We start from the raw sequence: 25296 nt of genomic DNA, 5'->3' as shown, positions 1-25296 counted from the left end.
TGTAATTATACATCTATTTATACTGAAAATACTTCTAATTTGATTTATTTTTTCCTATTTCTGTCATGATCTAATATCTTGTTTCGATGTTTTCTCCTGTTATTAAATAGACCAAAAATACAATCAAAACTCCTTCTCTGAATGTCCTTACCTTTGAACTGAACAAACAGAACAAATCAAAATTATTTCCACGAGGCTATAGCCATAGAATCCATCATAAAAGGAAACCTCCTGCTTGAAGGTGATGGAAAAGGAGAGTTTCATGCACCCAGAACTGGGCTAAAATCTAAGTTGTGTTTCCAAGATATTCTAAGTTTGAAACAACAAAACAGTAACTGTGTGGTTCATCATTACTTCAAATCTGAAGTACTGTCAAGCATGCAAAAGAAGACTGAGAATGAAAACTACTGTGGCATTCAATGCAAATAATCTCACAGTCTCAATGAAAATGGCTTCTACAATACTTAGAAAATTAGAGAAGGTTTAAAGTAGGAAATTAATAAATATTTAGAAAACAAAACAAAAAATTTCCTCTAGTGTGTTGTACAAACCTTTTATTATTTAACACTGGAAATCCTACTATTTCCTAATCTTCTCATTCTCTTGAAAGTGTAGAGCCATATACCAAGAAAAAAAAAGTAGACTCATGTATGATCTATTGCATAAGTGTATTTCTTAGTGCCCCTTGTGTACTTTGTGCACCTACAAAAATAATTTGTCCCTTCTACTGTGTGTGATGAAAATTGCAGCCTTCTCCCACAAAACATATATCAATCCATAAACATTTTGTATTCATACCTATTGTGGCTTTCTGCTCAGATTCTGGAATTCAGATTTAATCACTTTTCTTTAACTTTTATATTTCCCTTCTTTTAATCTCATTGATCAAGTATGGGGTATGAATTTTTTAGACATACTCAATTTTAGGGTAGGGCAAGTAAAGAAATTAAGAGCAAAAGAAATTACTTACTTGCATTGTTTTGCAGATATTGGAGGATTCGGTTTATTGGTTGACTAAGAATAGAGTTGAACTTAAATATGACATGGTAACTCAAAAAATACTGCCAGTATGAAAACATACAAAGCAAATTACCAGTAATACAATGAGGAAAGCAAAATGGATGGGTTTAAATTAATAACATTGTAAACATATAAAAACATGGTGAAGGAAAATAATAAATTTAAAGCTTATTGGCCAGTACACAAAACATAGGAAAAACTGTTTGCTGCAACAGAGGAGTAGTGTTAAACACTAAAACACCTGAATCAACTCAGATAAACAAGTTCACTGGATTAATAATTAAAATAGGATCAGTATGGACTGGGACTTGTCAGCTAAGTAGGAAAGCACAGGATTTTTAAGACTATAATACTGACAGGGGGACTAGGATGGTGACAGGCACTGTGACATACTGTGGGAGACCAAGAGTAAGAAGCAAGAAGTGATGTAAATCAGGTAAATTACACAGTGGTGCACTGCTGAGGTAAAAGTTTCATGGATAGTTTCAGCGACTCCAGTCAGGAAACCTACAAGAGGAGTAAAAGCTCCTGATTTACTCCTCAGAAAAGTACAGGACATGATCCAACTTCATATTATTAAGGAACTAATCTACAACTGTGTCCATCATAGTCTTTATTTCATGCCCAACACAAAAAAATTTATATATCCACCAATCTAGGGTTTAATGTCAAGAAAAAAATAATCAACTGAGTGACTTTGTTAAAAGTTTTGTGAGTGTCATGAAGACTTTTTAGTGCCGCCATGAGAAGCTGTCAGAAATAAAAATGAAAAAAACCAAACAGAAGGAGCTTTCTTTACAGAGCATATATTGGAAAATCTGTTTCAAATGCATGTAACAGTAGAAGACCTGGAACAGAATAACAAAACGAACTATTGAAAATTGCCAAAATTAAATGAAATGGACTCACTAGTTTTGAAGGGACACACCTCCAAAGTCATCAAATTATTAGTGTTGATGTGCAATCCATTTTAATTGCAGCGTTTTCCGAAGCAGGTGTACATGTCTAGGTTCCTCTCCTTTAGTCCTAAATGTAAGATAAGTACTAGCTTTTTTGCCCACTACTTTGCAGTCTGACAACATTGCAAATTAGTTCAGTTCACCGTGGGAAAAGCTGCAGAACAGAACAGCCAGAGCAACACAAGATAAGTGAATATTAAATGCCAATGAAACAGACAATTTATTAAAATTATTTCTGCAGTACCATAGAAAAGTAACAAATTATACAAAAAGAAGAAACACTGAATCAATGGCATCCTGAGATTTAGTTCTCTCATTCTCTCACAGCTACTGTGTTTGCTACTGGTTCAGGCAACTTAATGGACTGTATGAACTTAAAGATTGTTTCCAAGGAAAAAGAATCTATGAAACTATGACTCTAGCTTAACTATTAGACCCTAATTATCTAGACCCTTGCTTAACTATTAGAATCAATTCAATAGCATTGTATTTTGTTTTGGCATCAACAACAACATTTGAATTGTATCACACATGCCTAGATTTCTGAGGGACAGTTCAACAAGTAACTTACACATGTGAAATAATCTACAGAATGGAATGCAAGGAATTTAAGAGAGAGAAAGATAAAGAACACAAGAAAATACAAGTATTTTTTAATCATGGAAAAGAATAGAAAAAATCTTATAACTGTATTTGGACAAAGAATACAGAATTATTCTTTATATTAATATTAAATTTAATAATATCTTATTAAATTATTCTTAAGCTATCAAGAAGCCACAATAATAACTAATAATATATTTGCAAAAAGCTATTATTTTACTAAATAGTTTTTTAATGAATGGTTTTTCATACCAGAGAAATCTGACTATTTTATATTTAAATATCTTCCAAAAAATAGACGTATTTTTTGTAAAGTTTTTTTCTTCTTTTTTAAACCCACCAAGGTAATTAGCTGCATTGTTTCAAAGTGACTTATGATGATTTTAAACAGATGAAAATTCAGACTTATAAATTTAGACTATCTTCTAATAATACTCCCAGTTAGAAAAAAAGGAATGGAAGTCAATACACTGAAGGAGCAGAACTTACATACAGTTTTACACTCAGTGATCCTGGTATATTCATTAGTACATGTTTTAATCACATCCTCTCAAAAGCCATAGAGTTGTTCAAAAAACAAGACCACACACCTGAAGTCTTACCAACTCTACTTCTTCAGAAAAAATAAAATTTACTGTGTATTTAAATAATACTAGATACAAGTTGGTTATATTAGACCCTATGCAAACTTAAAATTATTAGTAAAGGCTTATATATAAAGGGAAAACAAGTCAGTGTGATCAGTAGATGGTTTATGATTAGGAAAATCCCAAAATCCAAAGGAACAGATTTCACGGTGGCACAGGAACCATTGGAGAGCCCTAAGAACAGGAATCAGTCTTGAGTATCTTGATGGGCTGGATGGTTGAACTCAATGAGGTGCAATCAGTGGTTTGATGTCCAAGTGGAGCCCAGTGACAAGTGGTGTCCCTCAGGGATGGGAACATCATCTCAACATCTTTGTTGGTGACAGGGATGGGGGATCGAGGGCACCTTCAGCAAGTTCTCTGATGACACTGAGCTGTGTGGTATGGTCACCACACTGGAGGGAAGGGATGCCATCCAGAGGGACTGGACACGTACAAGATAGTCTTTCTTGAGAGGTGGGTCTGGTATGAACCTTGTGAAGTTCAACAAGGCCAAGTACAAGGTCCTGCACCTGGTTCATGGCAATCCCAAGCACAAATACAGGCTGGGAGGAGAATGGGTTGAGAGCAGACCTATGGAGAATGACTTGGGACTGTAAGTGGATGAGGAGCTCAACACAACCCAATAAAAGGAAAGTTATTCTCCTCTGCTCTGCTCTTGCAAGACTCCACTTGGAGTGGGTGCATCTAGCCCTGGGGCCTCCAACATAAGACCAACAGACCTGTTGGAGCTAAGCTGAGAGGGTTGGGGATATTCATCCTGGAGAAGGCTCAAGAGAGACCTTAGAGCAGTACATAAAAGATGGGAAGATGGACAGGGACATACAGTGACAGAACAAGGGGGAGTGTCATTAAACTGCAAAGAGTGTAAGTTTATATCACACATTAGGAAAAAATTCTTTACTGGGAGGGTCGTCAGGCATTGGAACAGGTTTCCCAGAGAAGCTGTGGATGCCCTGTCCCTGAAGCTGTTCAAGGCCTGGTTGAGAAATCTGGTCTAATGAAAAGTATCCCTGCCCATGACAGGGGGGTTGGAACTATGTGATATTTAAGGTCCCTTCCAAAACAAACTATTCTGTGATTCTGTGATAATAAGGTGGACCAGAGATAATTGTCCCTTCTTAATGTCTTATTTAATCAAAGAATTGCAGAACCTGAAACACAGTTCTGTTTATATTTTTGACCATGGATGGCAAAATATTTGCAGGCCATTAGCATCCTACACAATTCCTTTCATCAAGGTAGTGTACAGGAGACATCTACTGCAGACATGTCAAGGAAAATGAATTTAGAGGGAATTTCTACCTGAAATGAAGTAATCAAAGACATTAACACTGCTGCATGGGAAAGCTGAGTTGAACACTACTATAGAAAAGAAAATTACACATTATAAAGTAGATTAGAATATTTATTTTAAAAATCCTGCCAGACCTGTTTCTGGAATTGTCAAAATGCCAGTGAATAGATGGGAAATTTAAACAGAACCTTGTTAAGAAAATGTGATGCAGCAGAGTTATGTACATATGCCAGATTATATTAAAGGTTTCTGTGTGACTAACATAGTAAAACAGGAACTTATGTATCTAATATCTGTCATTCCTGCAGACCTAATACCTGTTATAACCAGTCTAAGTTTCCGCCTTAACCAAAATTGAAGTCTGATATGTGAAAGGAGTTTTAAAGGGAAAAGCATATGTTTGACTTGCAAAAGTAGGGTAAGTATCACTTGTGTCTAGTACAGTGCAAAATATGCATGTAATTAGTTTTTTTTCTGCTGGGTTCTGCTGAAGCTTGTGCATTATATTTTTAGAAGATTCAAATGTTACATAATTTGAAAATTCTTGGACGAAGTTCCAGGGCAACATTTACCCTGTGTGTAATGAACGTGCCCTGCTAGACAGTGTAGGGCCTATAAAATACACCTAATGTCATAGGAATTCAGTAGGCTTGAAACCCACTTGAACACTTCAGAACATATCAGACAGCTGACTAAAGGGACGACTGGATGAAAAGTATCTGCTTGCCTAACCGTGATTCTGGTTATCTAAACACCACATTGCTCTGTTAAATAGGGTGTTTGTAACATTGACTCTTAGAAGTCCTATTATCTCAAAGAGGAATCTCCTGGGAGAAACAACACTGAGATAATGACAAGAACCTCTAGTCCAATCTCACAAGCACCAGTGTACAGTACATGCAAGCTGACTGTGCTTTGTATCTGAGCTCTGCTCTATAACCATGAGAACACTCACAGATTTCACTTCCACTTTGAAAATCACATTACCAAATAGAATTTTCTTGGTAACTACATACTCAGTGGATACTGAAAGAAAAAACCCAACTACATGTACATATAATGAAGATGAAATCACATGCATGTACTACAAAAGGATCCTACTAACAAAGCCCTCTCCCCCTTTAATACAATTGCTCTGAGAATTAGGATGAAGGACAGTTGTATCAGTTTTCATATGGATTATGGAAATCAAAGACAGATCTATATTAGTATTACTGATCCCAGTTTAAAAAATACTCTATGAAAAAAAAAAACCAACCCCCTCTAAAACCAACCCAAAATCAACCAAAAAAACCCCTAAAACAAAAACATGCCCAAATAAACCAAACCAAACAAAAAACCAAAATCAACCAACCAAACCCCAAAACTAAGCAAAAAAAAAGAAACAATCCAAAAACCCATAAACAAATAAAACAAAACAAAAAACCCAGGAAGGATACAAAATAACAGAAGGAATTCACACAGGAATTTTAATACAAAGTTAAAAATACAAGGAAAAGTGTAGGAAAAATTACCATACAAAAAAGAAAAGACTCACTGATTTAGAAAAGAGATAACAATGTGGGCTTATAAAATAACAAATGATGCAGTGAAAATATACTGGGCTGCTATGTCTCAGAAACTGTAAATTCCAAAGTACAAAAAGAAATGCCAAAAGTCAGCATTGCAGTGCTTGTCTTGTTTGCTGTCAGAGGCTGAACAGGGAGCTTTTCAGAGCTCACATCAGAGCTCTTATGACTGCGACCTAACCTGTCTATCAGGACATACAATTAACATCACCCAATATGCCAAAAGTCTTTTGCTTCTCCTTACGATATATCCAAGGTTCTCACTTATATTCTCAACAGATGCAATCATATTGTCTCCCTAAAATTTCATCCTGAATTTTACCCAATTTCTTTTTTTGTACTTCTTCAGGCAATATCCACCAAATACTGATTATTCAGAAGACACTGTCAGCTATTTGTGTCACTGTCAATTTGTAAGCTTCTCTGTATTTTTTTCCTTCCTTTGGTCATACTGTTCTCCTTTACTCAAGAGAACTAAAAGTAATTGTAACCATTTCTTCATTTTCTCCATTGCCCTCAACTAAGCAGAATCTTTGTATGTAAATCAAGCCTCACAATCATCAAGAATCTAACATGAAATTTTCTTTATTAAGATGATTATTCTGTAAATGCAATATTCTTTGCTCTTTTTCTCTGTAGAATGGGTTATGAACTCCAGCCACAGGCTGAATATAGGAAAAATGAACAGCTTCAATCCAGTGCAGCTATTTCTGTGTTTTCATGCCTTAAAGGACTTAAATAACCTTTTCCTAAGGAATAGTTCAGTGTTAGCAACCATGTGCCTCAATATAAATCCTAAGCAACAAGCACTGAATTAATCACTTTCTTGGATGTGGGCCTGTTAATACCCTTAAAAAAACAGAAGTGGTAATCCAAATGATCCTCTGTGTGTTTTTCTCAGGCTGAAGCAGGCTGAATATTATTATTTCTGAAGAATGTAATATCTCTCAGAGGAAGCATCACCAGTATTTTCTCAGTTTTACCTAAATTGCAGACTCTAAATAGGGACAGCAAAGAATGTTAGCAAATCAGTTGAATCTTTCCCAATTTCTTTATTAATAATTTTCTGGACTTGATTCTATCACTTCTGAAATATTAAACTGAAACACCTGTGTTTTAAATAAAAGTAATAGTGGAGAACTTGCATGTTTTTTATTGCGTCAATCAATAATCTGCAGAGGTGCACAACACTTAGCAAGAGATCCAAGAGCCCAAAAGGCATTGAGGCTTCCCCAAACATCTCCTTTTTTAACTGTCTGAAAATGAAATTATAAAATAACATATCATCCATTGGTGGCAAGTATTACCAACTTTTACAGGCAATTAAGCCAAACTACTTTGATTCTGGCATGAAAGACCTTCCCTATTTATACACAGAGGACAGTTGTGAGAGCCATGCTTCACTTTCCCTCAGTGCAGGGCTACAGCTTCACTGCTCTGTACATCTGCAGCAGCCTCCTTGCTCCCTGTGCTAGGATGTGGACAGGCATGGGGAAAGCATTTTGCTACTACTCCCAACTTGAAGTAATTTGTTGTCTCCTGAAAGATGAAATGAGCCCTAAGGGAGCACCCTTAAGCACTATCTAGCTTGCATGCTGCTTGTTGGATCACAGTAAACCTCAAGGCAACATGATTAACTACTGCTGCTGTCAAACAGTTGGACTTCAAGGAGGATATGAACTCAAAGACAGTGGTAACAGTCTTATAATTGAAGTTTTGGGTTAATTCTACATCTAAGTTTAAACTGGCTGTAAACAAAAAAAATCAATATGTAAGCCACACATAGTTACACAAAAAACACATCTACTGTGAGCTGACTTTAAAGAATATCCATACATGTTAAAGCCCATGGCTATTTTTCTATTTGTTTGATTATTTTCGTATACAAAACTCAAGTAAAATAAATACTAATGGAGCAAATGATAAAAAATACAGTCAAGTATGTAGAGGAATACAAATATGTTGATATAGACATTTTGCAACCTTTTCCATAGAAAAAAATAGGGGAAGCAATTTGCAAATGAATGAGATTAGTTGTTAGTGTCTTTGATTTCTACAAATACATTCAGTTGTTCACAGGTAGCTGCTGTGGCTGACAGTCTTTGACGTAAAACTAATGGGCAACAGCATATTGCTATATGTCCTTTTTTTAGGAAATCACACATCAGTTAACTAATTTACCCTTCATAGCATCTGTATTTTGTAACCTGAATAAGTGTGTTTCAAGGCTGTTTCACTTATCCAAACCTATCCAGAAAGTGGTTTATGGCCACTAAGCTACACTCATGAAAAATTTAACTCTTAAACATGTCAATCAGAAGTCTAAAGGTAAATTACAAAAAAAAAAAAAACATAGAAAAAGAAAGCATCCAACATACAGATTAAAATATTTGTCTTATGTACAGTGCTCCAAATTCAAAATACTACAATGTAGTGCAGAAATAATCAATATAGACTATTCTGATAAACACATGATTATAAACACATCATAACAGTGATGGAATTAATGTTCCAGAGTCTATGGGGATATAATTCACAAGAATTCAATTTGAGAAGCTCACTGGACTAAATTAGAGCTTGGACATTATGCTTTCACTTATTTTAATTAAAACTACAGTTCTTTGTTCAGTGTTTTGACATCAGCAACCTAAACAGCACAAGTCTTCCATACCCTAATTTTTTTTTTTCTGGGGTTTAGTTGTCAATATACGACAAATGTGAATACTTTGATTTTGTATACTGTTCTTGTATTTAACAACACTGTTAATAGCTATATAAGATGAAAGGGGAAGAAAAATCAGATGTGATTAGAGTACTCAAAGTCTAGTTCTGGTTTCCCCCATATTGATATTACTGTATTAAACTGACTTCACATTAATATTTTTCCAATGACTACTTCTGAATCCATGTTTGAATTTGATCAAACAAATTAGATGTCCATTGATACATTTAGAAGAGATGGAGCAAAATTACACTAGTAACTAAATAGAATGAGAAAACTATATTTGTAAGCATTGCACATGGAAGAACAGGTATCTACCAAACAAGTAGGAACACCTGGACAGGTGGCTTGAGGTCATGCACAGATGGCCTGCAGTAAATCGACAGCTTCAGAAATATCTTAAACTTGTTATGCACTCATGGATCAGTTGCACAGCACATGCACAGGGAGGATGACATGTCCTGGATTCACCTAATGCACTCCATGAGCTGGGAAAGGCTGATCTGCCTCTTTTTCCACAAACAAAACAACTGGGGAGGCTGCTGCTGCTATCACTATTGCTCAGGATTTTAGATTATCCAAGAAAGCAGCAGGGTAGTAGGTAACTTGCAGTAATTTACTGGAACACTGTTAAACTAGTTAGTTGGTTATAAGAAAAGGAAAAAAAAAAAGTTGGATTCTACTTACTGTTTTCTAAATTAGTCTTTACTGGTCAAGGTCATTCATATAGGTGAGCTCTAATACTCTAATAGAAGGTGGAGTAAGAGAAAATAAGAGCAGATTTATTTGTACATTAGGAGAAATACAAGAAGGGGAAGGAGTTTGAGATGTAGATAATATATTAAAAAAAGTATTCAGCTATGTACCTGACCTGAAAACTTAAAGTAAAAAATTAATAATATATGGAGAAATAGGAATGAGAAAGGCACAACATGTTTCCTAATCCTTTAACTTTGCAAATTAATGGTCTGTTTTCATCATATTGCATTTTTCTCCCAGAACTTAGACTGTAGTCTTGTAAGTCAACTTCTGCATGTATTCTAAAAACTTTGATGTTGTCCTGTTCTGAAATATGTAAGAATTAAATATTTAAATTAGTGAATGTGCTCTCGTCCCTAACTTCTCTATTGCGCATTTTACATAATTAAGAAGGCTAACATCATATCGAACTCACAAAGCTGCCAAGTCTTCACTGTCCTCTTGCTTCATTTATTCCCCTGATATTCTGATAGAAATATCTTATTAGGAAAGTAGCTACTCTCAGAAATGAAGCAATGAAATTGGGACAATTTCAAGTTTTCTGTAACGGCTTTAAACAGGCTGCAAAAAGCCTGAACTTGCTTTGGTAAAAGGTATCTTATATAAAAAAATTTTCTTTAACTTTGATGAAATGGTAGAGACAATAATTTTGAGAAAAACACCCAGTTATTTTAAATAATAAGATACAAAAAAAAAAAAAAAACAAAAAAAAAAAAAAAGGAAATGCAAGAGCACTGATAAAAAGGACTGGGATAGCTGGAAAGAATAATCAAAATTAATAAAATACAATGCCTTTGGCCAGAGGTTTAGATTACCGTAAAGGAAATAACAAAGCACTGAGAAAGAAAATATATCACAAGGTAATGTTGGAAGCCAAGCCATTATCAAAATCAGACATCTCATTTCACACTTCGCCTCAGATGCTCCCTTCTCAGCACAAGAAATGGGACAAATATCAGTATTGAAAAAGGTTCATCTGCCATTGTCTGAAGATGAATTAACACTGATTTTAATTTTTTTTACAATGGACATGTAATGCAAGAGATATGTAAAAAAAAATATTATGCTTGATACATGCAGATTAATAATTAAAACTTAGGGCTAATTAAGAAAGACATTAAATCACGTTCAATATTACACAACAATACAAGAAAGAACTCCAGAGACTTTGCTAGACCATATCAGATGTAGATCCTCCTTCATTCTTATTTTTGATAAAAATTCAACTAATGTTTTTAGGTATTTTATTTTGCATTAGAAAAAGCAAAAATCAGTTAATGCTTAAGCAGAAAAAGTTTAACTTCTTTTAATACAAAAAAACTGGAGTGAATTAATATGTGTATAATAGAGGTTTACTTTAGTAACACATCCATCAATACTACTAAAGAAGAACACTGTGCTGATAACTACTGGCAACTACTCTGCACCCCAGAGTGCTATAAACTTTGTTTCTTATCCCTGCGATTTTAATGTACTTCTATATTGGTATATTTTTTGTGTGAATTTTTAACAAAGATAAGAGACTCCAGAATTCATCATAATTTAATTATCTCTTCCACATTCATAGCTTGCATGAAAACTTTTCTATCATTTAGTTTATAAAGATTTTACTTACACAAACGGAGTCTTTTAATCCATCTAACTGAGAAATGCATTCACTTCTTAGAATACTCCAAGTCTGATACTTATACCAGTCATACTGCAGGTATGATTTTACTTGTGCATATCTCCCTCACTCCTGAGGGACACTTGCAAAGTGAAGAACTGACAGATCTTGATCCTGGTAAGGTCACAGGGACTTAGCTATATTATAGCTTTGCTTAATCCTCATTGGTTTTGCCTACTGAGCACAAGGCTGTTTCCCTGACAACACAACAGCAGTTACCACAGTATCCAGAAATACATATGATGTCCAAGTTTAAGGTATATCCCACCTGAAAATATATTATTTAATGCTATTTTCTATAGATAATTCTGTGGGGGGGGGGGAAAGGCTGTGAAGATCTGTACACTCTTCCGTTAAGCTTGTTACTATTCCTTACTTCAAGGATATTCCCTAAGTAGGTTGAACACTTGTGAAACTCAGTTCTTGAATTAGTGAGTACAAGGAACAAAAGTCACAGTAAGAAGCCATGGAATGTAAGGGAATTTCTGAATGTTTATATAAATTCCTATAAAGTGTGAAATACAACATGAGAGAAAGCAAAAAAAGTCACTTGACAATTTGTCTAACAAGAGAGCAATAATTGCTAGGCTAGAAAGGGAGGAACCACCTGAGGTCTAAAGTTAGAAGTTTGGAAACAAGTCTAAAGGAGGATATGGAAATGAGATCTAAGAAACTACACACTGCAGCAATATTCTACAAAAATACATATGGACGATGGCTATGTTTTTCAGCTCAAAACAAAGATTTTACAATAATTAAGATAAAGTGTGAAACGAGAAAACAAACGCATCAGATCTGTAGATGAATATGGAAGCTGGGATTCTAGAAATATTCTTCAGTAACTAATAGAAAAAACCTCAAAACACTGAGACAGTAAATCTAGCCAGATAATTTCTTGTACTTCATCAAAAGCATGCAATACTACAACACACAGAACAGATCCAAAATTACTTCATTGGTTCACATTTGTTCAAATAATGCTGACAGGGTCAGTTTCTGGTGGCAAATTACTTACCTGGCCACATATCAACTAATTTAATATGAAAGTAAAATGCTGTTAAAAATCTTTTCTTGTGTGCACTGGCAATGTAACAGAAATGCGCTATATAATCATGTGTACTCTAATTCAACTTGCACCAGGTAAATTCAGTACTAATAACTGAAATTTTATGTAAGAAATGCTCACTGACAGGTGTCTGAGTGATTTTAGCTGGGATGAAGTGAAACTGAAGAAACCTCATGGTTAATGGAGTAATGTCCAAGCCTGAGCCAGGCATTGCAATGGACTTTCCAGTAAAAAAACAATTAGAATACAAGGATTTAATCAACTGACAAAACAACAGTTAGTTTCTAAGCAACACAGGTCACCAAGAATACATCACTCCACTCATATAATTGTTTTCCTATTGAATATGGTTATACATCGGCTTTCAATTTTCTTTTTCAAATACCTCAAGTGTACAAGCTTATGTGACAAGAAAGATCAGGCTAGCACAACTATGAAGACAATTTCCCATGACATTGACCTTCCATCTTGAGGAACAGTTGCTTAGAATGTGAAGAAAATTATTGCGGGGTTTGGGGGGAATTTTTGACTTTGCTTATTTAGATTTGTTTTTAAACTCCCAACAAGCAATGATGAAGAGTTCATCTGACCGGCCCACATTTGTCAATATGGAACCCTGGGAGCTGGAAAAACTATCAACTCTATTGCTTTCAGAAAAAAAGTAGAATGCATAATTTGACTTATTTTCCTAGAGACTGAATATTAAATAAATAAATACTAAACCTGAACCATTGAAAGAATCCAATAAGAGGGACAGGACCAATTTCCATAGATGCTAAGATAGTACAGTGATCAGCAAGATGTAGCAGGGAAAGCAGCAAAAGCACAGGCACTCGAAGTAAGAGCATTTGTTGAATACCATCTGTACTTTAGTCTCCTCATGGTTCATGTTTTTGAGCAAAATTGTGAAAAGTTATTTTGAATAAAACAATGCTTATATAAAATTGTTAGTAATTATTTGCTTGTTTCAATTCTGAGAGAGCTGATATTTACACAGGTGACTGAACCACACAAAATGTGTACATTGAAAATACAATGAAAAGAAACTACGGAGCTTTTGGAAAATGACAGATTGTTTAAATTATTTTTAAAAAGACTATGTTCAGTTTGTAAAGACTATGAGTAGCTTGCATTATCAATGCTCTGTGAAATCAGTTGTAAAATATTTTACACATTTTAAAAATAATGTTAATATACAACCAAATCATTAATTAGGCATTTTAAGCCTTAACATTGGAGTTTCACCTAAGAGTTAGACTTCTATAAGAAATATAGCCGCATTTAGAAAGACAGCTAATGGTATTAGACAAAGTACTTACGGCAAACCCCCAGGGTTAATTCTTAAAAAGTTTGAAGCAGGTGACAGTTGCAAGCATAGTTGTGTGGACATCACGTATTTTACATCTGTACAAAAGAAACAAAAAGGACTATAGCTAGGAAAGGAAGCTAATTTCACAAGTGCCTTAAAATTTAATTAATTACTTAATTTCCGTAAGTACCTTTTCAGCTGCATAACACAGAAAAAAATAACTACAAATGCTTAAAAAAGAACAATGACTGATGTGACAATCTAAACTTTTTTAAAAAGAATTACTAGTGAATAAACAGCAAAGATTTCAAATTCATTCCTTTTGGAGGCATACTGGTCATGATAAAAGCAAAACTAAAAGGACACAGGGCTTTCTGCAACAAAAGAAGGAGTAAGAAATAGGAAAAGACAGTGATCACAAAAAACACAAGCACACCCAAGGTTAGTTTATAACTAAAAGCACAATTCCCAGATGGTAGTTCATGCCCACACTCACTCTAGAGGAACCACAAGTCCTTATGCTCCTACAACAATCATACAAGAAATTATGTTAAAATATATTTGTACTAATACTAATGTATGGAAAACAACCAAAGTTACACTAAAAACCAAGTTCCAAATTGATCACAATTGATACTTTATCATATAGTTAATACCTGTATTGTCATTGGCTGAGAATCATTAAAACTAGGAACACTTCCTTCAAATACAGGCCACTCAGGATTCCGAATCCCCACCTCTTGCTCTTAAACAACTTATTTACTTCCTGTTTTTTACAGATGGGGTTCTACAAATCTAGGCAGCCAAGAAATTCCTTTAAAAATTCTATTACATATTTCCTTAAGTTACTATGGATGTATGTTAATCATACTGTAACACATATCAGTTCAATGATTGTATTTGTGAGATAGACTCTTTGTTAATACTGTGTTAACATGGATGCTGAACTGAAACTTGTCAGAGTTTTCTAATTCATTCACAGAATTAAATATTTCTTTTCTTCTAAGGACTCTGATATCTCCCCATATTGTCTAAAACATCTATCAGAATTTGTTGATTTCTTTCCTATGAGATTACTTCTTTTTCTGGATCCACTAGTAATTACATCCTTCCAGACCATTGGGACAACACTGAAACATAAATATGACAACTCCAAAAGGATTAAATTATTTAAACGACACAACAAGATTACAGAACTTCAGCTAACAAGAACATTTACTTTCTAAATGCTTAATATATTGCAAAAGCACAAAGTAAGAATGAAAAGGAAGTAACAATAAGCAGTCACACATACCTCAGGGTTAGGTCAGCTGGAATAATTTGTCAAAGTATTACAAGTCTAATTAAGAGTTTTAGCTGAAAAAGCAATGAAGTAAAGTTTCAATTGATTTTTTTCCAAACATCTTGTATGTCTTTTAACATCTCTTTTATTTACCAAATTAACTTCAATTTTAAAGTAAAATTTCACCAGGATTGTTAAAGAATTTAATCAAATCAAAGCATTATTAGACATACAGAAAACAGTATGTTTTCATTGTCTGCAAAGGGAAAAAAAGAGACAAAATGATTTAATAACTTACATCATGTTGCACAGCTGGGGGCCTGAGCAGAACAAGGATTTGTTTCACACTTCTTGTTTCAAAATCTCTATGTATTCTTTCAGGCTCCTCTTCCTGAAAGTTAAGCACAGGTTAAAAAGGGACCACTAGACACAGACACTAAAATCAGACATAATATTTTTTATTTCCTAAAATCTAATGCAGATTTCACCTACAATAGAGACTGAATTCTTTAATATGATGATGATAGACTTTTTTTTTATGTCATACTTAATTATGCCTTTTCAAGTGTGCTGAGGTAATTATAGGAAGTAATAACAAAGTGAAACAACCCAAATTGCCAGCATCAAAATGTATCTGTCATACAAGTTTTCAATCAGTGCAGTTCCAATTTCTATTTTTCTATTATAATTACTGATCATTACAGCAATTACTTTAAGACATGCACTAATCTTAACAATTTTACAGTATTAATTCATGTTTAACTACCTGTTTGTTTATATATTTCTTGTTTATACTTTTCCTACAAGAGAATATTTTTTGGATTGGAGAGTTAGAAAGGTACACCATAATCCTCCCCTTTTCAGCAAAGGAATGAAGTTGATTTTGTGGTCCGGAATACAATGATACAATACATACAATGGTATTTTTGACCTCACCTTTCTCCTAGTAGAGTAAGGCTTATAAAACCAGTTTTTAAAACCGAGACTTTTTTTAAAAACAGAGAGTCTCAAACTCTTCATCAAAGATATATACCATTTAGAACTTTTAAAATTTCATCATCCTTCTAGATTCAAGTGGAGAAATATAATCTACACAGAGTCTTACATAGTCTGTAAAATGTGACAGGTCAAGTGATTGACCCTGGTTAATAAAATTAATCAATTAATTTCAGAGAACATTAAAGATAATATTAGCAACTGGTTGAAACAAACTAAACTGTCTAAGACTTCATTTCTCTATTTGCATCAAGAAGGCCACTAAAATTTTACAAATTTTAGATGGCATATTCCATTGCCAAAGAGTTTGAGACTCTTCTAGAGTTATAATATATAGAGAGTTATATATATAAAAAACAAAATATTTTTTATACAATGAACATACTTCAACACAGTGCAACAAATATATTACATTTTCATATTAAGAGAAAGTTTAAACAGTATTGAACATCTTGTATCTTTTTTCTCTTTCAGAATCAAATAACACAATGAACTCCATGTCAGGAAATTTATACTTAAAGCAATTTCAGTGCTGTTAACTTAAAAATCAAATAGGTAAGATTGAGATTATCAATTATGCCGTAGTCAATGTCTGGAAAGTCAGGGAATGTAGTTCAATGATCTGAAATTATTAAAGACCTCCTAATGAAAAAAAAGCCCATATGAATGACTAAAAGAAATCCCAAACAATCCACAATCCACAAATAGTTTTTTCTGTTTTGCTGACTGCGTACCAATTTTTTGTAACCTTGATGCTCTTACTGTCTGTAAAATAGTGACAAAACCAGAAAGACTTGAGCTAATATATCTTCCAACAATGTATTTGTTTCCCATGTAAGTGTTCTCAATGTTATTAGATAGAGAGGTCATCCCTTCCTAAGGTTCAGAGGGATAAATACATTTACCACTGGCCTGTAGCCATCTCATCTGTAAGAAGCTGAGTGTGCCTAAGGCAAGATACACAGTGATAAAAAATATGACTTTATAAGAAATACAGGATTCTCAATATGAGGAAAAAAATTGAATTTTAGTGATAGGTATGAAACTCCCGTTCCTTGCACAAGTTAATCACAAGAACTATCACAAGGAAATATATTATTTCCAAGTTTGCTTTGCCTAGGCTGTTCTATTTCAATCTCCAGAACAATACAAATCTGTCTCTTATGTTCCTTTCTGTTATCCCACCTCAGTTATTGTTGCCTACTCCTTTCACTCTGACTAACACGCTACATTCTTCCAACTTCTGTTAATACTGCCACCTCCTCAAGTGACACTCTATCATCCACTGGCTTCCTTGCTGTTTCTTGTCCCTTGCATGGCTCCCAACCCTATGCTCCTCACTCAGTCTGTTCTAAAACTCACCATCTCAGTTGCATGGAACCTGTTTTTGAGACAGAAATGCTATACTTGTAATGGAAAGTGGCTTAACTTTTACTTTTTTAACATGAAGTGGCAGGATACCTCCTGCCTTGTATATTAGCTTCCATATATGCAGTACGAGACTCTTGCAGTATAGGTCTTTTCACATTACATTATTTCATCTTTATTTAACAGTAAGAAGAGGTTCAGTTCAGTTTTCAGCAGACCTGAATTTTACAAAGGTTTATAGCAAAGTCCAACTCAACAAAACTTCACTTCCAGAAGAGGAGCCTTCCATTTCATGAAGATCACTTTACTGGAATTAGTACTATCTTGAAGATACATTAATGGAAAAACCCAAAGAATGAAAAAATGAAGAAGATGCTCCTTAGATCTCTTTCTCTGAAAGGTATAAAATAGTATATTTGCAATCCCTGGTTGGCACAAAAAAAGTATTGAAAAATTTATCATATCAGCAGCCTAGAACATACCTTGGGACTTCTATTCCCAGGGGAAAGAAAATTTTGATTCAATCTGCTTCAAGACTGCCCACATTAGTTAAGCCATGTCATTATGATGGCTAACAGCCAAATTTCTTTCCTAATCATACACTTGGAAGTGTAATGATGATTGATCTGCTGTATAATTCACCCACAAACTATTTATCTATTGTGATAATTATAAATGCAATTAATACTCTCTGCAAAGACAGAGATGCATAGTTTTTCTCACTACTGTCTAAAAGACTGGAGAAGATCACTCAATGGCCAATAAATAATGAAAGATTGTATGATTACATGTGCAAAACTTCTGATAACTCTGCCCATTAAAGAAAACTTCTGCTGCATTATTTCAAATGGCAGACTAACAGAGATGAGGAAAAGGTGCAGCTGTTTTTTTCACAAATAAGTCTATAATTAAATGCAATTGAGGATTTAAACTAAATATTATTTCTAATATTAACTGCCACAAAACCTTAGCCCAATTGATGTATGAAGAGCAATTGGCATTATTGACACTTCACTATTGATGTGATTAATGTATCAATAACTTGTACTAATATTGCTGGAGAGGATTAATTAAATTATATGATTGTTTCCTGGTCCCTTTTTGGTTCTGTTCACGTAGACTTAAATAAAGCAAAAAGAAAAAGATTAATTTAGGAAAAAAGCTGTGGTTATAGAAAGTAAACCTCAGGTGTAACATAAAAAGCACATTATATAAACCAAAATCACTGTTGATTTTACATACACCTCTTCAGCTTTCAATGTTTACAAAACAACTCTTTGTGAGTAGATCCGATTCATCATGTTGATCATACTCCAGAAATGCTCCTCAGTATTAAGAGGAAGCTGCCACTGATACACTGATACACCTCTTCAAAATCAAGACCATACTTCATGGAATGAGATTTGTCATCATTATGCTATTCAATTTGTTTTTGACTTGAGAATCACACAACATTTCTTCAGATTCCAAGAACAAATTCTGACTCATCACATATGGGGGACAGTCTGAGGTACAGCCGCAAAACTCCTCTTACCAGTGTATAACTTTATTCATGCACCCAGACCTCGCTACTACTGGTCTTTTACCAGCTGTGAAAAAATCACTCTTAATCCTGACCACAATTTGCACTTTAACTCACCTTATGGGCAACCAAGTGCTTTATAAATAAAACATTACTCAAAGCCATTTAGACTTGACCATTAGAATATAAAATCACCATCTACTTTGTTCATGCAAATAAGGAGTAAAGGGAGTCAATGGAAATTAATTTATATGGACTTATTGTTCTGTATCCAATCATTTATCTAATCGTTCTGGGACTGCATGGCTGTGTTTGTCTGACAGGAGTATTACTTCCAGTGACTGGGGGAGAGTGTGCATGGATATTTTGCTTAGAGTTTAAGACATACTACTTCTGCTTTTCATGATCCTCAGAGGCTTACAGTACTCTTACAGGTATAAGATTCCTTATTAATTTAGAAAATAATCACTTTTTATGGCTGTGCCTGCATCAAGTTTTCCCTTAATTTAAAATTCATGTACCTCACTTCAGAAAAAAGTAATTAACACACAGTCCATCATCTCTTAGAGCAGGTTACTCTCCTCATACACAGTTAAATTACACAGTACCAAGTCATTCTTGTACCAGCTTACTAATTTAAAATATTTAAAGGACAGTAAAAGCCATTATTTCTTTCCCAACATCAATATAGTATTATTAAAAAAGAAAACCCTCAACAAGTTTGAAAACAAGCATATTCTTATGCCAGTTCACAATTTATTTTCCCTTTCCAATATTATTGCTCTTTTGTCTTTGACAGTAACTACTGTTAAAGTGAAGATATAGATTTTCCCTCAGGGCCAAGAAAAGCAATTGCAAGTTGCATGTCATTCCCATTTTCATTTTTAAAAATGTATATTTTAAAATATGTTCTATGCAGTAAGCAAAAAACACTGAGTAAGTGTGGTGGTGCACTCCCCCTGCTCCCTGCCCCTCGGGCTGCACTGTGATCTCAGAAATGCTCATTAGACCTCAGCCTTGACAAACAGCACCTGGACTAAGCTCCTGAGCTTATTAGAAATACTGGCTGCTCCCAAGAACTTGCGCTGTCTAGCACAAACCACTTTGGAAACTTATTTTTCTTGTCTGAATAACAACTTCAGTGGAACAACATTTTTGTAACTAAAGTTACTAACCTGAATGGTGGCCAATATTGAAGATCATGACTTCAGCCAATTCTCTTGTCACCCTAGAAACAGTGGTCCTAAGTAGACCTTTCCTTTAAGAAGGAATTTCTTCTCAGAACAGATTGTTAGACTGGAATTCATTGGAATGAACTATCCAGGGAGTTTGTGGAGTCACGATCCCTGAAGGTGTTAAAGAAACAACTGGATGTGGCACTAAGTGCCATAGGTCTATCAATAAGTTGGCGACCAGTAAGAGTTGATGATCTTAGAGGTCTTCTGCAACCCCAGAACCAATTCTGAGCTCTTCTGGCCTGCAGTGGTCTGTGATGAGCAAATTCTTATGAGTGGAGCACCTCTCGGCAAGTTTGCTGAGTACTTGGAAGACCAGTAAAAAACGACAATGTATCCTGGACTAATAACCCCACTCCTTGAGGCTCAGCCTGCTGAGAAGATGCATCTAATGGAAGATGCATCCAATTGGAAAAGCATCCAATGTGAGTTTTTCCCTGACCTTGAGAGAAATTTTTCATGATTACCTTGCACATACAACTTCAGTGTGCAAGTGTGAATAAGCTAAAGCAAATGTACTATGAACATTGCTCTCAGATTGTTAAGTGATTTAGGTTTGTAAGGAAGTTAGGCCTGAGGTGAATTACTGTTGTGCTTACAATAAATTATATAGAATCTTTTGATAGATTATTTAAATATCAATCACAGAATCACAGAATGACTAGGTTGGAAGAGACCTCCAAACTCATCGAGTCCATCCCAGCCCTAACACTTCAACTAGACCGTGGCACCAAGTGCCACATCCAGTCTTTTAAACACATCCAGGGATGGTGACTCAACTATACCCCCAGGCAAACCATTCCAGTACTTTATCACCCTTTCTGTAAAAAACTTTCCTAATATCCAACCCTTGGTGCAGCTTGAGGACGTTCCTCTCGTTCACTTAGTTGCTGCCTGAAGAAAGAGACCAACCCCCACCTGCCTACAGCTGCCTTTCAGGAGGTTGTAGAGAGTGATAAGGTCACCTCTGAGTCTCCTTTTCTCCAGGCTAAACAACCCCAGCTCCCTCAGTCGTTCCTCACAGGGTTTGTGTTCCCAGCCCCTCACCAGCCTCGCTGCCTCCTCTGGATGCGCTCAAGCGTCTCAATGTCCTTCCTGAACTGAGGGGCCCAGAACTGGACACAGAACTCAAGGTGCAGCTTCACCCATGCCAAGTACAGGGGGAGAATGACCTCCCTGCTCCTGCTGGCCATGTTATTCCTCATACAGGATGCCGCTGGCCTTCCTGGCCACCAGAGAACACTGCTGGCTCATGTTCAGCTGGCTGTCACCAGTACCCACCCCCAGGTCCCTTTCCACCTGGGCACTGTCCAGCCACACCATCCCCAGACTATAGTGTTGCAGGGAGTTATTGTGGTCAAAATGAAGGACTCAGCATTTGGACTTACTAAATGTAATCTTATTGGACTCTGCCCAACCATCCAATAATTCTAGGTCTCTCTGCAGAGTCCTCCTACCTTCCAACAGATCGACACATGCTCCCAGCTTAGTGTCATCTGCAAATTTACTAATGAAAGACTCAATACCCTCATCCATGTCATCAATAAAAATACTGAACAGAATTGGCCCCAGCACAGGCCCCTAAGGAACACCACTTGTGACTGGCCAACAGTTGGATACAGCACTGTTCACCACCACTCTCTGTGCCCGATCCCGCCCAGCCAGTTCCTCATCCAGCAAAGAGTGCTTTTAGTAATTAATGTGCTATTAAGTTTAAGTGCTGCCAAAACCTTTATGCCTAAATTATTGGTAAAATCTGGGCCAAGTGGTCTAGTCCAAACCTTGTGACCCTACAGGACTGTCTCTCTTAATTATTTTTATCCTTCATCCTTTCCTATCCTTGCCCTTTTTCTATTCCCACCCTACACGTAGATAATTTTTGGTTGGTTTTAGTTTTAGGTTGATTGATTTTACGTTCTAGTCCATTTTTTCCTATGCTTTAACCATCAAGTAGAATGAAACTTGCTGATGAACTTTGTTGCACCTTCACTTAAATATGAAACCTGCCTTGGCCACCACCTTTGCTGATGATTTTTTGAGCAACATAAAACATTCATTTGCAACAGTAAACTAGTAATGGTGAGTATTTCCTCACAACACTAAGCTACAGATTCATAATGAGACAGCTTAACATAAAAGGTATAATACTATGTATGCATACATGAGTAACATATGCCTACATAGACATAGATACACATAAACATAAAAATAGATATATTCACTAAAATTTATTCTGAAATATTGAAAACATTTACATATGTGATATATCAAGGTAAAAAAAAAACCACCATCATGAAAACATGCATGTGCCTTTATAATGACATCATCTGCTTCCAAAATGTATTGGTAGGTGTGCAAAAGTTTGAAAAAAACCAGGGGTTTATGAACTTCCCATTACAGAAAAGTAAACAAAAAAGCAACCAAGAAAACAATACACCAAAACAATGTAAAACCATGTCTATTCATAATAATATTTAATTTATCACTTCATCTAAAAACATTAAAGGAAATAAAGAAACTTATATATATACAAAAAGTAGTTTACCAGGAAAAGCACAGGTAAAATTTTAAAGACTGTATAAGGTAAAAAATACACCCTTTCAGACTGACCAAAATAGAATCAAAGTGAGAAATAGATAATACACAAAAAATGACAGGAGAGGACTAGATGGATGATTGTCTTAATAGTTTAACATCTTCTATGAAAACAACTTACAATCTAAATTAAATTAAAGAAAAAGATGATAAGACCATATCCACTTCTAATGCTGTGAAACAATTCAGTTGCAAGGGGCTGGAACTAAATGGTCTTTAAGGTCCCTTCCATCCTAAACCATTCTATGGAGCTATGAAATTGTAACAAACATATTAAACAACTAAAAGGCTGATGGGCAAGATCAACAAAGCAGCACAGTTTAGGCAACAACAAATATATGGTCTCTGCTACAATGCTAGTTTAAGATGTTGTGATTTCAGAGATTATCCCTCAGTTAAAAAACAGACTACACCCTATTTTTTTGGGACAATAAAATAAATGGATAGCTCAGTATCCAGCTGTGCATAGCACACTGAGAATTAGTCCCAAGTTACATCAACTAACAAGCTGCTATCAAATAAAACATGCTAAAAGTCAAATGCTAAACTAAGAAAGAAACAACAAATTAGAAAATATGGTTTAACCTTCACCTCACACATGTTTTCAGGCACCAGCATATTCTGTATTTAACTCCTATCATAAATGGATTTCTGAGTCATGGCAATGCAATAAACAGTAATTACTAGCAATAACTATAAATTACAATGTATAATTTTCTACTTCATTTAAACATATAATCTGCCTATACAAGCAACAAAAGTACCACACCTGTCAGAAATGAGATCCAGCATATTGATCATAATGTCAAGTCAGACTGGTTCCTAGTTCCTAGCAGCTGTCATTTTATTGCAAGGACTATTGTTTTGTGTAATAGCATTTTACCTTATTTTCTTTTAAAAAAGTGCATGAAATGGATTAAATAATGAGCAAGCTCCCAAATTAGGGGAAAAAGTCCCCATAATTCAAAAAGACAGAATTTCATATTATACCCAATTTTAAATTGTAAATAAAAAACTATTAAGCTGCATAAGAACAGAAATAAAACTGTTCACATATATGCAAAAAATTTCCCAAGTTTACAACTTGATTGAAAGCAAACCTTCACATTCAGTGTTACCATAGTGTAGGCAAAATATTAGAAGAAAAAATAAATACTTTTAAGTAGATCACACTGTTTCTCAACAATCAATTACTATATATCTGTTCTGCACAAGAGCCCTGACAGTATAAACAAGTATATTACTGAAGCATGAAGAACAAGGTCACTTTAAGCCTCTGTGTGACTGGGATATGGATATGGTATATATGGTCATTTTTCCATTAAACTAATCCATCATGAAATCCTTTTTTAGATTTTTAGGTTACTGAAATTTTAAGGATTGAGCAAGGAAATATATCAATTTTCTCCAGTTAAACAAATAGAACTCACTTCATTTAATACTCTTTTCTTTCTCAAAACACTTTATTTTTTTATTGCTTAAGAATGGACTCTGAACTAAAAGGCCTGTGCTTCATCTATTTTATTGTTTTACTGATTTTTCTTCTTCCACACAGCTTCACATCGAAGATTCTAGAAAAAAATGGTGATTTTCTAGATTTATTTTTTTCCCCCCCAAAGAGACTTAATCAGCACCTTTTGCTCCAATTTGACATTCAGGGTCACTAGCCATTGATGACATTCTCTGGGAAAGTGGCATTCCTTTTCTGTGAGGCACGTCCTATCCAGAAAAACTGCTTTAATGAGAATTGCTTCATTAGTGGTTGTGTAATCTCTATCCTGAACTTGATTATTAATGATTTTATCTTACTGCTTTACATACTTGCTGGCTTGAAGGTCTTTAAATGTTTCCAAGCTTTGAAAGTGCCAGCAGTCTAGAATGCATGTGTTTCATATTACATAATGAAAGTGCTTATCATACATCGGTAATTTTTGACTGTGATAAATTTGGGTCCACTAAGCAGTTTGCAAATTTCTGTTTATCTTAACAGAATTGTAACTGCGATATACCTGCATTTTTAAGCAGTCAGTAATGACAATGCTTCACAAAATCATAAGCATGGAATTTTTGGACCTTAGATTTAATTCTTTGATCACCAAGTTAAGCATTACACATGATTTTTTCGTTGTAAATATTTTTTTTCTGGCTCTTGTAGATCAGCAGATTGTTAAGGAGCTAGTGATAGGATTTGCTAGACTCTATAATTGTAGGGCAGAGGTATCCTATGTATTCAGATAAGATTTTTTACTAACATTGCCATGATCTGATGTAGAACTGGTACATCACACAATCATCAGGGTTGGAAGAGACCTTCAAGACCATCCAGTCCAACTGTCAACAGAGCATCACCATTATCACCCCAAGTGCCATATCCAGGCACCTCTAATATGAAACTTGTGGAAAATTAATTACTTTTACAGACTGATTAACCTATGTAAGAGTTTTTGGTCTTCTAGTATTTCTGAGATATGAAATACATGTGAAAAGAAATCTCAGCTGAGTAAAGCAAAAAAAAAAAAAAGTCTTCTCTTCAGTGAGGAAATAGACAACTTCGGAAGATGAGGGATAGCAGAAAGAAATGTGAAGGACAATATGCATGTCCTGCATAAGGGAAAACAAAAGCTGGTAGAAATAAAGCTAGTATGCTTCCTGGATACTTGCAAGCTCAATGAACAGTTGACA

The 25296-nt window shown here is 34.9% G+C and overlaps 1 long non-coding RNA gene across 1 annotated transcript in view; it reads right to left on the bottom strand.

The window, feature by feature from the left end:
* Positions 1-1727: 1727 nt before the first annotated feature.
* Positions 1728-25296, bottom strand: part of LOC131572978 (uncharacterized) — a 35284-nt gene continuing 11715 nt past the window's right edge. Inside the window, exons 3-7 of the long non-coding RNA XR_009276102.1 lie at positions 15197-15289; positions 14911-14972; positions 13627-13711; positions 9504-9561; positions 1728-2046 (exon numbers count right to left, since the gene is read on the bottom strand). This is a non-coding gene — a long non-coding RNA (uncharacterized LOC131572978). The remainder of the gene's footprint in view (positions 2047-9503; positions 9562-13626; positions 13712-14910; positions 14973-15196; positions 15290-25296) is intronic.

This window comes from Poecile atricapillus, chromosome Z (assembly GCF_030490865.1).
Source record: "Poecile atricapillus isolate bPoeAtr1 chromosome Z, bPoeAtr1.hap1, whole genome shotgun sequence".
NCBI classification, from domain to species: domain Eukaryota; kingdom Metazoa; phylum Chordata; class Aves; order Passeriformes; family Paridae; genus Poecile; species Poecile atricapillus.
The sequence above is the reverse complement of the archived record's forward strand: the minus strand, read 5'-3'. Positions and strand labels throughout refer to the sequence as shown.